This window comes from Balaenoptera acutorostrata, chromosome X (assembly GCF_949987535.1).
Source record: "Balaenoptera acutorostrata chromosome X, mBalAcu1.1, whole genome shotgun sequence".
Taxonomy (NCBI): Eukaryota; Metazoa; Chordata; class Mammalia; order Artiodactyla; family Balaenopteridae; genus Balaenoptera; species Balaenoptera acutorostrata.
In genome coordinates, this window is record NC_080085.1 from 922,423 (window position 1) to 939,681 (window position 17,259).

Consider the following 17,259-nt stretch of genomic DNA (forward strand, 5'->3'; position numbering starts at 1 on the left):
CTGGGAGGCCACTCGGAGGTCGGAGAAGAAAGCCAAGCCTCACCGTGGCGCTCCTGCAGCAGGGCCAGGGCTCCTGTGAGATTAGGATTTTACGGGAACAGAGACGGGTGGTCCCCGAAGGTGGGTTCCCACAGCTCCCCGGGTCAATGGCGTGAAAGAGCGTTTGCCCTTTGGGAGGACCGAAGAGGCACAGAGAGAGGGTAGGAGTCCGCGGTGCTCTCCCGCACTTCCTGGAAAACTGTGACAGGCTGTCCCCCCGTGTTTTGACGGCTCCGAGACGCTGGACCGCTCCGAGAGGGGTGACCCGGTGGGAAAGGCATGATGGCCGGGGTCGTGCTACCTCGGTGAACTGCGCGGGAAGGTTTTACCTTCTCTGGCCCTGCGCTTCACGGGGGCATAAACCTGGGCGGGGGGAGAAGATGGGCAGGCGAGACCTCCCCTCCCTTCTGGATTCCAGATTGGAAACAAACTGCACGTGGATCCCGGGGGCCACGGGCATCTCCCGTGGAGATGACGTATCACCCCGCGTGCACCTGCTTCCCACCGTCCGCCCTCTGCGCTCAAAGCCACAAACGGATACCGTGCTGTGCGTTTTTCTCCGTATCGGACGTGCAGGGTGAGTCAGCAAGCGAGAGAAGCAAAGAGGAGGGAGGTTATAAAACGTGGGTGTGAATGGAGCTTCTGTTATTTCTTCTCTTCTGCCCACTCGCCCTGCACGTGGGAATGATTGTGGTGATCTGTGGACGTGGCACAAATCACCCCGAAGCACCCATGAACAGCAGCTTGTCGTGTCTCCTGATTCAGAGGCTGGATGGGGCAGGTGTTGGCTGGGTCCATTGCCAACGGGAGGATGGAATGAGTGGGAATGTTCTAGAAGCTTCCCTCACACACCTGGCCTCTGGACTGAGTAGTAGCTGACAGCTTGACTGGTCCCTTCCCTGACCGGAAGACTTGACGGCATGGAATGTTCCACAAGGTCCGGTCACTTCCGCTATCTCTGATTGGCCAAAGCAAGCCACGGGCCAGCCCAGACTCAAGCGACAATGAACCCCCTTGGGAGCAGCTGTAAAGAATTCACACCCATCCAGATTTCTCCACAATAACGATCTCTGTTTGCTCAGGTTCCACGTGATTTCCAAAAAAGACAGTTCATTGTTACATGAAGTCAAGATGAGATGGGTTCGCAGCAATGATAATGAACCACAGTGTCGGTTCCACCGGCCTTAAATGTCAAGCTTCTGCCGTACCGAATTGTGTCAGAACGTGCAGCGTGACACGACCTCTCACCTCTACTCCGGCACGGGTCTGTTTCTGAATCTGCCCAGCGCTGCTGGATGTAATCTCAAAAAGGCACAGGGGGGGCAGCCGAACGCCATGAGCCGCGAGCTTTGCTATCAGATTCATCTCAGCGAAAGCGTGTCAGGGTTTACTGTGTACCGAGAACTATTACATAACAGGAGGATTTCCTCGCCCCAGCACAGAGTAGAGGCCTGGGAGCGATGGGCGTAGCACAGCGGCATTTTTACAGCACAGAACCATGTGGGAGGCTCTTGGCTATTTCATTTGTTTGAGGAGAGATTTGAAGATGGGCAGCTGTGCTGATCTAGAACCTTGGAAACGGAGGGATTGGCTTCAGAGGCAGCGTGGGTGGAACTCGGGGGGCCTGCGTATCTGGATCTGGGAGAAGGATGCTTTGCCCACAGGTGGTTACGTTAACAGCTCTGCGGACGGGCCAGCAGACACCATCGGTGTAGAGCATGGACCAGTGCACAGTGCTTACTTATATCACAAGCCAAGAAAACCCACTTCTTAGTTGCATGGTGTGTTCTTGGCCAGAGAGTTACAAGGTTGAGCGAAAGGGCCTGCCTCTGCTGAGTAATGTTGCCTTCATAAACAACTGAGTCTTGGAAGAGCTGCCATTTTTGTAGCCCATCCCAGCCTCCTGTCTTCCCCTGCTCCATCCCACCTACCCCCAAACCCAGCCTGGCTTCGCACAGAAATACCAGGAAGGGGTGGAGGAGGTGACCAATGACACGGGCAAAAATGGGAGAACCAGAGCAGTTCTCCTGGACTTCTCCTAGAATGAGGAAATACAATTTGGCTGAGGAAAAGATCTTTATTTGTGATGTGATAAAGTCTCATAAGTGAAATTACAAGTTCAACACTAGCTAAGTGGAGGCCTAAATAAATGTAACGTGTTGACGTAGTCATGTAATGATGATGGGCTTAGTAGGGCGCCGTTGGTCTGTGTCTACACGTCCCGGGAGCATGGCGTCCACCCTGTTTCTGACACACACAAAGTGTATAATCCTGAAAACTGACAGAGGGACAAATGGAGGAACATATGGGTGTATGAATGGGTGGATGGATGGATGGATGGGTGAATGATGAATGGACGGATGGGTGAATGATGAATGGACGGATGGGTGGGTAGAATCATGGAAGAATCATCCAGTCTGGGTTCTGGAAGATCCCTGAAAGATGATATTGTGGGTTCAATTTCCCCCTAAATACATATTGAAGCTCTAACCCCCAGAACCTATGACTATGACCTTATTTGGAAATAGGGTCTTTGCAGATGATCGAGTTAAGATGAAATCTTTTGAGTAGGCCCTAATCCAATATGATTTGTGTCCTGCAGAAACGGGACCTTGGACATGCCAACAAACACACAAAGGGAGGAGCATGTAAAGACACAGGGAGAAGATGGCCATCTACAAGCCAAGAAACCCCTGAGGCGCCTAGAATTAGCAGAGAGGACGTTGAAGAGATTCACCCTCACGACCCTCAAAAGGAACCCACCCTGCTGACACTTTGATTGTGCACTTCTGGCGTCCAGAACTGTCAGACAGTAAGCCCCCCTGCCAACCACCCCCCCACCCGCTTGCCGTCTGTGGTGCTTTGTTACGGTTGTACCAGGAAACTCATACAGATGTCACCCTGAGTCTGGTAGGGGCCACAAGCTTGTTATGGACAGAACATTCCATCTCGTATCCGAATGGCTGCAATGCACAGAAAGTCCACCTGTTCCCCCCACCTAGCCTGTCCTCTGACCACACAGAAAACCCATCTCTGTGTGAGCCCCATTCAGATAACTGAGGATGGCCAACGCTACCTTGATTTCCAGGTTAAACGAGCCTCATTCTTTCATGAGCTCCTAGGCTTTTCGGTAGCCTGATCTCCTGGCAATGAGCCCTCAGATTCAAGATGGTGGGTGACCCTCCACAGAGCTCAGTCATGTGGCTGAACAGTAATACGGGAAAGGGAATAAATCCATCACAGGGAGGGGGACAGGAGGGGCAGGCACTAGCAGAGCACAGGGTTCTACACGGTTCTGGACTAAGAAAGAGGATTGACTCTTACAGGGATGGAAACATCCAAGTGGGGGAAGGTGAAACTGTAGGGGAAGGAAGAAAAAAAAAAATCTTTTTCCTCTATCCTCTTAGGTTCTGTTCCTAGGCCCCTGCAAATTAAACTGACAGAAGATAGGCTAAGAGGAAAGAAGAAAGCAGAAGTTACACATGCAGCATGCATACATGGAGAAACTCAATGATCAGTAACTCAAAGGGATGGTTAGAATCTGGGGTTTATATACCTAACTTAGCAGGTGATGGGGAGGTGGAGAAAGGACACTTAGGTGAAAACAAATGTCTTTTGAAAAGATAAGTGGGTTTTCAGGTGAACCAACAGGAGATCAGAAAATGTGGGATAATGTTTGTTTACACAGATATGAGTGATCTTTCCACCTCCTTCATGGCCATAAAATCCCCTGGAGAAGGGATTGGGGGGTGGATTTTATTACCTTTTCCCTTCTGGGAGTAGATCCACCCTGAAGAGGAATTTATGGAGCCCTATTTCTCAGAAACTGCTGCTTTTGTTCAGATAGGGAAGCTCCAAGACTTTTTTTTTTTTTTTTCCCCTGCATCAGTTGAATTTCAAATGTCTTCAGGTTAAAATAATCTTGATACCAAAGTGGCCTATTTGGGGTGTGGCATATTCAAATCCCCTTCACAGGCCTGAGTCGAGGAGTCTCCAGGAAATTTGGGAGCCCCTTTGCCTGGAGGAGCCTGGGTAAGGCATGAGGCAGAAGCAGATGTTAGCAGAAGGATGGAGACCCAGCAAGACAGAAGAATCCACACCAGCTCCTGGACCCACCAACCCAGTGTCTTGGCCTGAAGTGGGGTTGACCAGCCAGCACAACTCACCTGGAACACCTGAAAAAGGGAATCAGCTGTTATTCTTCCCCAAAAAACCTGTATAAGCATAATCTTTTTTTTTTTAATAAATTTATTTATTTTTTATTTTTATTTTTGGCTGTGTTGAGTCTTTGTTGCTGCGCGTGGGCTTTCTCTAGTTGCAGCGAGCGGGGGCTACTCTTCGTTGCGGTGCACAGGTTTCCCATTGCGGTGGCTTCTCTCGTTGCGGAGCATGGGCTCTAGGCGCGTGGGCTTCAGTAGTTGTGGCACACGGGCTCAGTAGTTGTGGCGCACGGGCTCAGTTGCCCCGCGGCATGTGGGATCTTCCCGGACCAGGGCTCGAACCCGTGTCCCCTGCATTGGCAGGCGGATTCCCAACCACTGTGCCACCAGGGAAGCCCCTGTATAGGCATAACCTTTAGAGTTCTGGGTTAGCCAGGAGAAGAACTGGCAAAGAGTAAGAGGGGCTGCAGGTGTGGAGGGGTGACTGACAAAGTCCAGGACCTTTTCTCTGGGGCGCTGTCTAGATTTGGGGTTCTAAGCCTTGCCTAGGATGCGGAGTAATTCTCCAGGGCTAGTAACGCATCACCCCCAGTTTGCCAGAGACTGAGGGGTTCACGTCCAGGGCTCTGCAATCTGGGGTCACAATTTCCTTCTTAGTCCTTTCACCCCTCAGCCACAGGCTCAGAGACCACACTACATCTCTGACCTGTGGGCCCAAAAGGGTGTCCTGAGCACAGGGGTGTCATTGGGGCCGTGCCTGGCCTCGGGAGCCCTGAAGGCTCTTCCTAGGGCTCCAAATACCCCTGTGCTGACGCCGTTGTTCCAAGGATGGGGCAAGGCCAGCACCTAATGTCCTGGGCATCACTGGCCCCATGGTCCATCTCTGTAGGACCTTTCCTGTGTTCCTAAAGGAATGGATCCTTTATAGGGCGATATTGGATGAACTAAACAGTCTGAGAGGACCAGATCCCAGCCTGGGTCCTTGGAAAGGGATCTCTACCTTCTCAGGTGCGGATGACTCTGAACAGGATTACTTTGTCCGTGAAAAGGAGTGAAGCCCTGACACAGGCTGCCACGTGGGTGGACCTCGAACACACGATGCTCAGTGAGAGAAGCCAGACCCAGAAGGACACACAGTGTGTGATTCCGTTGATAGGAAACGTCCAGAACAGGCAAATCCATAGAGACAAGAAAGGAGATTCATGGTTGTCAGGGGCTGGAGGAGGGGGATGGGGAGTGACTTTTCATGGGGACGGGGTCTCCTTGGGGGGATGGGAAGGTTTGAGAGAGGTGATGTTTGCACAACACTGTGAAAGTCCTAAATGCTTCTGAGCTGTTTACTTTATTTATTTTTTTTTTTAAAGTTTTTTTGTTTTTAATTTTTATTTATTTATTTATGGCTGTGTTGGGTCTTCGTTTCTGTGCGAGGGCTTTCTCCAGGTGTGGCAAGTGGGGGCCACTCTTCATCGCAGTGCGCGGGCCTCTCACTATCGCGGCCTCTCTTGTTGCGGAGCACAGGCTCCAGACGCGCAGGCTCAGTAATTGTGGCTCACGGGCCCAGTCGCTCCGCGGCATGTGGGATCCTCCGGGACCAGGGCTCGAACCCGTGTCCCCTGCATTGGCAGGCGGACTCTCAACCACTGCGCCACCAGGGAAGCCCTGAGCTGTTTACTTTAAATGGTTAAAATGGTCAGTTTTATGTTATGTGCACTTTACACGAATAAAAACCTAAGAATATGGTGTTTTGGCTTTTTCTTTGATTTCTCCTTTCCCGGGTTCTTGGTCTAACTCTGTAACGGAACCAAACTCGGGTCCGCTCACCTGTGCGCAGTAAAGCCAATCTCCTTCACCCCTGTGGCGAAGGAAAGTGCAGCTTTATTGCAGGGCCCAGCAAGGAGAACAGGGCTGGTGCTCAAAAAACCCAAACTCCCCGAAGGGTTTCGACAAAGGCATTTTTAAAGGCAAAGTGCGGTAGGCGTGTCCCAGGATGTGTGATCAGCTCCTGCATGATTCTCTGACTGACGGTGAGGTACCAGGACGGGGTCACAGGGGTTAACGTCATCAGTCCTCAGGTGCCAGTAGGTCTGGGGGCTGCATGCTCACGAGCACAGATTTAATTTTATTTATTTTTTCTTTATGGATGGCCCATTGTCTACCACCTTCTACTGACGCACCCACCCTTTCCCCACCCTGTGGCCCTCTCTGCCATAAACAGAGTTTCCATTTACATAAGAATGTGTTTCTGTTCTGTTGGTGTGTTTGCCTATTCATAACCCTAATCTTGATATTCAGGAGGGTACTCCTCTATCTCTCCCCATTTTTTTCTTCTTCAAAATGTCTTAATCCTTTTTTCTGGGCTTCCCTGGTGGCGCAGTGGTTAAGAATCCGCCTGCCAATGCAGGGGACACAGGTTTGAGCCCTGATCCGGGAAGATCGCAGCAACTAAGCCCATGCGCCACAACTACTGAAGCCCGTGCGCCACAACTACTGAAGCCCGCGCGCCTAGAGCCCGTGCTCCGCAACAAGAAAGAGAAGCCACCGCAAGGAGAAGCCCGCGTGCAGCAACAAAGACCCAACGCAGCCAAAAATAAATAAATAAATTTAGAAAAAAGAAAGTAGATGGTGGGTCCAGGAGCTGGGGGAGGGGGGTGGGGAGTGAGTATTTCATGGGGACAGAGTCTCAGTTTGGGAAGATGAACAAGTTCTGGAGACGGACGGTGGAGATGGTTGCACAAGGTGAATGTACTTAGTGCCCCTGAACTGTGCACCTAAAAATGGTTAAGATGGGAAATTTTATGTTGTGTGTTTTTATCACAATTAAAAATAAATTTTTACAAGTATACGTTCTCCCTCTGAAATATGAAAAGAGTTTTCTTTTAGAGGAAGGACCCAACGTTGGAAGGAAGGGCCAACAGTAGGAAAAGCCGGCAACCCTAAAGAATCCGACGTTTGTAAAACAGCAGAAAAGCGACTTTATACGTCATGCCTTAGGTACAGTTGGCCCTTATTTGGCACTGAGCTTTGTGTGACATTAAGCCACATTCAGCCACGGTGTCTTTCCACTCCCACTTCTCGTGTCTCCTGCTTCCCTTTTGCGGCAAACGTCTTTTGGGACTGGCCGCTGGGAGCTGGGCGGGGATGCCTTTGTGGGTGTTTGTGGGATGCGTTGACTACTTTCCAGTCACAGCCGTGTCTAACTCTGTGGTCGCTAGCCAGCCCAGTGGTGTGTCGTCTATGAATATCCCTACCACCCACGGTCCTGACTCACCGGCCCATGATGGGAGTGGCCAGGGGTCAGTGGTCGCCACGCATCTCTGTGTCAGGGCACATGCACCAGGAGCACGTGTGAAGATGCGGAGCACCGAGCCCAAAGCCCGTCTGTGGAAAGATGCACCAGAGCCGTACCCAGCAGCCTGGCCATCAGAGCTTCAGACCTCGTTCGCGGATGCGGGGATATTTGGGAATCTGTCAGCGTTTCGAAATGTGCCCCCGCTTGTGTTCCCTTGCTCTGTTCCAAATGCACGTTTGCTTTCCTGTCGCATGTTCACTGCTTGGACCTGCCCCCCACACACACACACACCGCAAGTGAGCAGTTTGATGCTCTAAAATGCATGAAAATTAACATTCCTTTCCCCAGGAAATCACATCTTTTCTTCGCTGTTGTTTTCATCATTATGTGGGTCTTTCCTTCTCCCTGACGTGGCAGCCAACGCCCATAATATTCCTCTATCAGCATTAAGCAGGTTCCCAGCTGCTACAGAGACGTCTTGGCCCTTTGCCTTCCCGCCTACTTTATTAGCATTATAAGTGGGCACGAAAAAAAAATAAAACCTATACGCCCGTCCTCCAAAAGATCAGGAGACACACTTCAGAATACATTTCAACTTTCGTGTATAGAAGTGATTGAAATTACAGCCCAAGATGCAAGAACTGTAAAATAAGCATCTGCCTCCTGACACCGACATTCTTTACCCTGAAAATGGATATTTTACCCCAAGAAACAGCCCTCCAAGGGATCGCCCCCCGAGGCTGACTTAGTGAAACCAGCTTTTGTAACCTTTGGAAGCACACGGAGAACTTAATCGAGGGACTCAGAGAGGGCTTTCTGGAATCCCAGGGCGGCCCTGCAAACTTTTGCTCCCCTGGTTTGGAAAAGTTGAGAGGCTGTGTCTCTACTCCCCCCCCCACCGCCCCCCAACACACACACACAGCCCTCCCCAGCTTGGTCCTGGGACTGTTTGCAGGGCCCGGTAGCTGCAAGCTCCTTCGAGCTCCTTGGAGCCGACGACCCAGGTGCACCTAAGCAGGTATGAAGCATGAAACGCCGCGGTTATTAACCAGAGCTAAGCACCTAAAAAGGCTGCAGAAATTACCTTGGGATCAAGTGATCCCTTGATTCCTTAACGCGGGATTTCTAAAACCTCCGGGGGCCGTGCAATGATGCCCCGAGACTGGGGGAGAAAACTAGACCTTTGCATTTCCAGATTGTGCCTTAGATAGGATGGCAGGTGGAAAATGGGGGCAATTACACTGAACTTGCTGCTGATGTATTTCTGCCCCCTCACCCAAAATGCCTGCAGCCCTGGTACCCACATCCCTGTGGCTTCGGGTACTTGGGTTGCCAGCTGTCTTGTCCATTTCGTTTACATGGAAGCACCCCGGGTGGAAAACGCAATTAAGGCTGTGTACACTGCTTAGCTGGGTTCATCCAAAGAACCCAATATGTGTGTCTGGCAAAGGGAGACACGGATTTTTCTGGTTTTGCCTCCTCCGATTATTATGTTTCTTTTTTAGTGGGCAAACAAAGCAGTCCCTGACATGCTCTGTCAATGCTTTGTCCGCATCTCGGAAGCGTTTCACTGTCCCCCAGGAAGGACCTTGAAATCCCACAGAGCAGCCCTCTGGGGAACACAGTACATGGCTAGTAACCCACCACCGGGGACCACGGAACAACAGAGCGCATCTCTGCAGTCACGTCTAGGACACAGGAATCTCTCCTCCACTTTGGTTTCACAGAAAGAGAAACTCTGCAAAGAAGCTGGGCAGGAAATAGAGAATTCAGGAGAGGGGAAAGCTAATTTGGGGTAAGCAGACATTCTCAAACAGTGAGGTGCGTCTGAATCACGCGGAGGGGAGGTCTGGGGAAAGCGCAGGTTCCGGGCGGCGCACCTGGCTGGGACCTGAGGCTCTGCGTCTTGAACCTGCCCCGTGGGATTGTGGTGCTCCTGGTCCCGGGGCCCCCCCATCCCCGCCCTGGTCGCCCCCTGGAAGAGGGAGGTCATCAAAGGTTTACGAGAGGGAGGGAAAGAAGGACTGAGGGCAGAGGGAGTGGTGGTCTCTGAATTCCGCTTAGACCTCCGCACCTTGTGGAGAATACAGTTTTGTTTCCCACCCACGGCGGGTGTCGGCAGCACCCCTACCCCAGGGCCCCCGAGGCTCTAGACCGAGGAGATTTTTCAAGCAGAGACTAACGCTGAGTTGCTGACACACAGCCCTCTCCCCGTGGAAAAGCTCCATCCCTCCCAACCTGGAAGGTGTCAGCAAGCCTCAGGGACTGTGGACAAGGGATGGAAATTTGGGGTGATTCTGGGGTCTCTGGGGTGATTAATAGAAATTTGGGACGATCCTGGGGGCGGTCTCTGAGCTGAGTGATAAAAATGTGGGGTGATTTTCGGGGTCTTGAGGGATGAGGAATGGAAATGTAGGGTGAATGGGGGTCTCCGGGGTGAGGGATGGGCATTTGGGGTGAATGGGGGAACCCCTGGGGTGACTGATAGAATGTGGGGTGAGCCTGAGGGTCTCTGGGGTGAGAGATGGACATTTGGGGTGAATGGGGGAACCCCTGGGGTGACTGACAGAAATGTAGGGTGAATGGGGGTCTCCGGGGTGAGGGATGGGCATTTGGGGTGAATGGGGGAACCCCTGGGGTGACTGATAGAAATGTGGGGTGAGCCTGAGGGTCTCTGGGGTGAGGGATGGATATTTGAGGTGATGGAGCGGGGTCTCTGGAGTGAGCCCGGGCACCGTCAGAAATCGGGTAACCCTAAAGCTGCCTGTGTCCAGCAGACGCAGGTGCGAAAGCGCAAGAAGGCTGAAAATTTATCTTTGCTCCTTCTCCCGAGACAAGATTCAAAAACAAGAAACACAGGAGGAAGACAACCACTAACACGCATCACGGCCCAGTGATAAAACCGAGGCCGCGGGGGCGCGAGCTGGGGGCGGGGCGCAGCCGAAGGGCACCGAGCGAAGGGCCACGCGGACCCCCAAACACAGCCGCGCGCCTCTCAGAGCTTCGCACTCTTGAGGGGTGCGGGGTGCTCTCTCCACTGTGAACCCCTCCCCCGTCACCCCGCAATCTCTCGTGCATCTGACCTCTGCCACGGGTTACCTGCTTTTCCAGGAACACAAGCTCCGCTCAGACAACAGCCCTGGGGGCTGGGAGGGAGTTTCCGAAACTGCAGCAACAATGGAGATAAGCCCGGGAGATAAGCAGGCTATTCTCCTGTTTAAATTAAAAAAAACAAAACACCCCAAACTGTTACTGAGCCGGTTCTGCAGCCCCCCTGCAGGTGAGTAGTGCCTGGTGCGGAAGAAAAAATGCAAATGGAAGAAGGAGGCCTCCTCGGTCGGGCCCGGTGGTCTCTCCCGGGCTCCGAATGTGGGCGAGAGCGTCCCTCTGCGTCCTCAGGTTCTCACGTACCAGCCCCTTGCGGCGTGGTGTCTGGCCGAGGTTGAAACCCGAAAACGGAACGGCCGACGGTTTCTCTCCTGGGTTGCATCACAGGGCATCCCCGGGAAGAATAGTTTCTGCATTCGAGAGAGCATCTGGGGGCTCCTGAGAAACCCAGCGGTCCAGCATGACGCCTGCGCCCAGTGGTACTCCTCCCACGAGGGAGGGGTACATCCCGATCCCACCCTGCTTACCCCGAGCCATCCACGACGGGCACCACCCCTGCTTCGCCGAAGATGGGTTTCCGAGCCCTGTGATGAGGGAGGCCCCCTTCACTGCCCGCAGCCCGCCCGGACCGGGTTTGCAGAGAGCGCTACTGACCCCTAGTGACCAAAACTTCCCAATCAAGGCACAAACCCCAGGACGGGATGCCACCCTGCTCCCGGGCGGGCAGCTTAACAACATTTACCATTTACTGGGGCCAAGACTACCCTAAATATGGTGCCCCTCCTGAAGGTGTTGCCCAGAGCGCCTGCCCCCCATCTTCACCCTGAACCCCTGAGCCCTCCGTCCGCAGGGACCGGGGTCTACCCACGGCGGGGAGAGTATCGTCAGAAACAGACCGATTCCCAACAGAAACCCACTTCTCAGCGCCCCGTGAAGACTTCGGGGTTGAATAATTAAGGGTGACATGTAAGTATTTCAAAAGATGCAACCCCCCAAAAAAACCCTATATTTTCACTGATCCCCAAACTAGAGAGACCTTTCCAATGAGGGGAGGGCAGCAACGAGACAGTTGGGCAAGAAGGATTCAGGGGGGTCGCCCTGGGGTCTGAGCTGTCCATCCTTGCATGGAGGGGTGCAGAGGGAACACCGGACGTAAAGGTCAGCAGCGTCCTTCCACTGGAATTCTGAGACGCATCCGTACCTGAATTTGTCTCTTCTTTTAAGGACGCTGGTCCAGTCGGATGAAGGACCCACCCTAGGGACCTCATCGCAACTCGTTACATCTGCAAAAACCCTGTTTCCCAGTGCTGTCAAAGTCACAGGCACCAGGAGTCAGATTTCAGTATATCTTTGGGGGGACAGTTAAACCCACACCAGGGGACATTGGCCAGAGCAGCTCTGACCACCCACCCAGCCACCAAAGCACCCAGGTGCTTGCAGCACCTTCTGACTCAGCAAATCCTGAGCTACAAGGAAGGCCTTTGCACTCAGGTCCTGCTGGGCGGAACTTGGGAGGGTCGGTCTGTGCTGAAGGCTCTCTACCTGGCTGGGCTAGGAGCCGGGCTGGCTAGCTTCGTGTCCTGGGGGTTGTGCTGTCATTGGGAAGTTTCGGTCACTAGGGGTCAGTAGCGCTCTCCGCAAACCCGGTGCAGGGGAACTGGGCTCAACAGTGAAACTGAAGCTTGAATTGGGCACCGCGGTCGGGGGTGGGAGTGGTGAGGGAGGCCGAGCTGTGAGCCTGGGGGGGCACCGCGCCCTGTCCGAGCCGTCCCCCAGGAGCAAGCCCTCCAGGGGACCCGGAGTGAAGGGCCAGCACCAGACTAAGCCCTGCCTCTCGGGACGCTGGAGAGAAATGTAGCTCAAAGGCAGGGCCTGAAAGTGAGGAGGCCACGTTTTCCATCAGGCATCCTGGAGGGTGTGGGTCCCAGTTGGTTTTGTTTCGGGATTTCTGACTGTGTGTCCAGGGCGTTCTCCTAACGGGCTGGGCAGCAGATGCTGTCCTCTGGGTCCTGCCCTGTCTTCGGTCCAAACTATGCGCTACGTGATTTTGACTCTGTCTTGCCGTGTTGGTCGATGTATTTTCTTGTCCTTTTAATCTCTGCTGAGGCTTTTCAGTTCTTTCTGTAAACTAGGGCAGAAGGCTGGGAAGAAGAGTCTTACGTTTTTAAGAACGGGTCTTGCTCACGTCTACCGACCTTAAACTTTATATATATATATATTTTTTCAGATTATTTTCCATTATAGGTTATTACAAGATATGAATAGTTCCCTGTGCTATATGGTAATTCCTTGTTTTTATATATTTTGTATAAGATATTGAGTAAAGTTCCCCGTGCTATACAGTAGGTCCTTTGTTTATCTATTTTATGTACAGTGGTGTGTATCTGTTAATCCCAAACTCCTAATTTATCCCTCCCCTCCCTTTCCCCTTTGGTACCCATAAGTTTGTTTTTTGTGTCCGGGCGTGTGTTTCTGTTTTGTAAATAAGTTCCTTTGTATCATTTTTTTTAGATTCCGCGTATAAGTGATATCATATGATATTTGTCTGTGTCTGACTTACTTCACTTAGTATGATCATCTCTAGGTCCATCCATGTCCCTGCCAATGGCATAGTTGCATTCTTTTTTATGGCTGAGGAATATTCCCTTGTATATACATACCGTATCTTCTTTATCCATTTGTCTGTCAATGGACATTGAGGTTGCTTCTGAGGGTGGGTCTTTAATCCAGTATAAGCGGTGTCATTATAAGAAGAGAAGACACAGAGACACTCAGAGGAGAAGCCGTGTGACGACGGAGCAGCGACGTGCTCCCAGGATGCTCGTCAGCTGATCTTCAAGGTGCAGGAGGTGCTCTGGGGGCTTGCTGGCCGCTGGGCTGAGGAGCAAGTGTAGCGGCAAAGGCCCACCATGCTCCGTGGAGTGAGGGCAGCAGGAAGGGATTCTGTGTGCTCTGTGGAATCTGACATGTTGTGTGTCTCGGGTGCATCTTCCAGGGGGGGTGGGAAGAAGCTTCTCCTTGCTTCAGCACACCTGGGAAGAGGCCAAGGCGCGGAAGAATCTTGGTTGAGAGGTAAACAGGGGCCGGAGATGCAAGTGAGGCCCCGGGGATCTGAGGCACCAGGGTTCTTCCAGTGCGTTGGTCCTGGCAGAATCCTCCTTTGCCTTGCTGGTCAGGGCGGGGTGGAAGTTTCCAGAACACCTTAATCAGTGTCACCTTTGCATCTGTCATCTAGAAAGCCAAGGAGATGGTGGACACCATGCTCGTTCCTTCAGGGAAAAACTCAGGGACTCACCCTACGATTTTATTTCTTCTCTGATCAAGTCTCACCTTCCAGGTAGAACCCAAGTTTACATGAGGAAACACGTAAAGTTGTCTGCCCCTTCCTGAAGCCAGGTTAGTGATGGGTGCGGAGACTTCCTCTCTCTGCTCCTGGGGTGGCCCGATTTACCTCCATAAGGAAAAACAGCTGCAAAAGTTTAAGGTCCACATACACCCCAATGTTCATTGCAGCACTATTTACAATAGCCAAGACATGGAAACAACCCATCGACAGAGAAGTGGATAAAGAAGATGTGGTACATATATACAATGGAATATTACTCAGCCATGAAAAAGAATGAAATCATGCCATTTGCAGCAACAAGGATGGACCTAGAGATGATCATACTAAGTGAAGCAAGTCAGACAGAGGAAGATCAATATCATATGATATCACTTACAGGTGGACTCTAAACTATAACATGAACGAATTTATTTACAAAACAGAAATAGATCCACAGACATGGAAAACAAACTCATGGTTAGCAAAGGGGAAAGGGTGGGAGAGGGATAAATTAGGAGTTTGGGATTAACAAACACACACTACTATATATAAAATAGATAACCAACAAGGACCTACTGCAGAGCACAGGGAACTCTACTCAATATTCTGTAATCATCTAAATGGGAAAAGAATTTGAAAAAGAATAGATACGTGTATAACAGAATCACTTTGCTGTACACCTGAAACTAACACAACTTTGTAAATCAACTAGACTCCAATAAATTAAAAACACAAGACAAGGATGTCTGTTCTTGACACTTATACTCAACATTCTGCTGGAGGTGCTAGTCAGGCCAATTAGGCAAGAGTTTTATTAAAATTAAAAAAAAATTAAAAATACAAAATGTATTAAAATTGTATTACTTTTAAAATATGTGTAAGTCTGTCCTACAGCCCCCTTCTCCCACATCCTCTGTTGTAGCTCCTCTCTGAAGTACCTAGATGATAGTATTTGATGCATGTTCCCTGAGTTCTTTTGCAGATGTGAAAACGCCCCTGCGAAATGGTGGATGTTAATTACTTGATGACCATGAGCACAGAGCCCCAGGCCTCCTGGAGCCTGAGGACTGACAACGTTGACCCCTGTGACACTGCCCTGCGACCTCACCATCAGCCGGTCAGACAGCTGTGCCCAAGCTGATCACAGACCCTGCGACACCCCTCCCTCACTTGGCTTTTAAAAGTGCTTTGCCAGAACCCTTCGGGGAGCTCAAGGCTTTTCAAGGCATGAGCCACCTCGTCTCCTTGTGTGACCTTGTTTGGCCTCAGTGTGTGTCAGGCACACGAACTTGCCTTAACATATGCAATAACCAACAAGGACCTACTGTACGGCACAGGGAACTATACTCAAAATTTTGTAGTAACCGGTAAGGTAAAAGAATCTGAAAAAGAATATATATATATACATAATATATATATGTAATAACTGAATCACTTTGCTGTACACCCAAAACTAACACAACATTGTAAACCAACTATACTTCAATAAAAAAAAATCTTTTTAAAACATGCAGATCAGAAAAGAGAAATAAAACTATATGTATCTGCAGACGGCTATTATATATAGAACATCTTAAGGAATCCACTAAAAAATTCTTCGAACTAATAAACATACCCAGCTTGGCTGCGGGATATGAGATGCACACATAAACACATGTGCAATGGGCCATCCAAAAATGCAATTAAGAAAACAAGCCCGTTTACAATAGCATCCAAAAGAACAAAACACATCCGTTTTTACTGATGAGTAATTTTACCCATAAGTAAATAAATAACATCAGTTTAACCAAAGAGTGCAAGATTTATACACTGAAAGCTACAAAGCTTTGCTGAAAGGGATGAGAAGACCCAAATAAACAGAAAGACATCCTGTGTTCGAGCAGAAGCCTTAATCTTCTTAAGACACCAACACGTCTGAAATCTTCCATGTGGTCTTCAGATTCAGTGCAATCCCTTCAAAAAGCCCAGGTGCCTTTTTTTGCAGAAATTGACAACCTGATCCTAAAACTCACACAGAAATGCAAGGGATCCAGAAGAGCCAAAATATTCTCGACAAAAAAGAAGGAGTGAGGGCTCACGCTTCCTTGGAGCGAGTGATGGCTGCTGAGTCCCCAGCCTTGGTGGCCTGTCCCTGGGCCCTGGGGTGTTTCCAACCCACCCATCCTGATGCCCTGGTCCGGAGGGCTGGAGCTGTTGGGAACAGTTTAACCTTTCCTCCTTCTTTGTGAGTTCCTGGAAGGCTGGGTTGTGCCCATCCAGGTCCACATTCAGTTCTCAGAATGTGACCTATGACAAAGGTTACACTTACCCTTTAATAAAGGGTAAAATGTATTGTGTCGGAAAAGAAACAAAACACCCAAGCCCCAAATAGAGAAAGTGAAAATGAGAACACACAGTGCATTGTGCTAAAGTGACAGTCTAATGGTGAGAAGCCCTGTGAAGTTGGTGGTCGCCGGAGAGGACACTGGCGCCCACGCCCCCGCCCCACCCTGCATGCTCTCCCCAGGCTGTCCCAGAAGGACCCTTACAAGACACCCAAGACCAGGCAGCGTCTCCTTTACTCTCCTTCCCCTTGTCCACACCCTGGTGGGAACTCTGAGCGAGTCTGAAAAAGCCAGGGAAAAGCACAGAAGATGAAAACCAGACCGGGAGAGTGTCATACAGAGTGAACTAAGTCAGAAAGAGAAACGCAGGTACGTGGAGTCTAGAAGAATGGTACAGATGAACTTACTGGCAAAGCAAAAACAGAGACACAGACGTAGAGAACAGATGTATGCATACCACGGGGGAAAGGGGGGTGGTGGGATGAATGGGGAGATTAGGATGGACACCTATACACTACTATGTATAAAATAGATAACTAATGAGGACCTACTGCATAGCACAGGGAACTCTGCTCAGCGCTCTGTGGTGACCTACATGGGAAGGAAATCCAGAAAAGAGGGGATAGATGTATACATACAGCTGATTCACTTTGCTGTACAGTACAAACTAATGCAACAGTGTAAAGCAACTATACTCCAATAAAAATTAATTTTAAAAAAAACACCAGGGGGTCCCGAGAAACATCACGCATCCAGACCTTTAGTTATTCACCCTCTCTTGTGTGTGTCATGCTTGACCAGACATAGCGGCCTGCACGATGGTAAACAGGTAGTGTGTCGGGGTCCCTGAGACCACCCTCTGGTTCTACGATTCACTAGAAGGACCTGCGGAAATCAGCAAGACCGTTATATTCACAGTCCTGGTCTCATACGGCAAAGGGATACAGACTGAAGTCATCGAAGGCACAAGACGCAGGGAGCAGGGTCCGGGAGAGACTAGACTTCTCAGTGTCG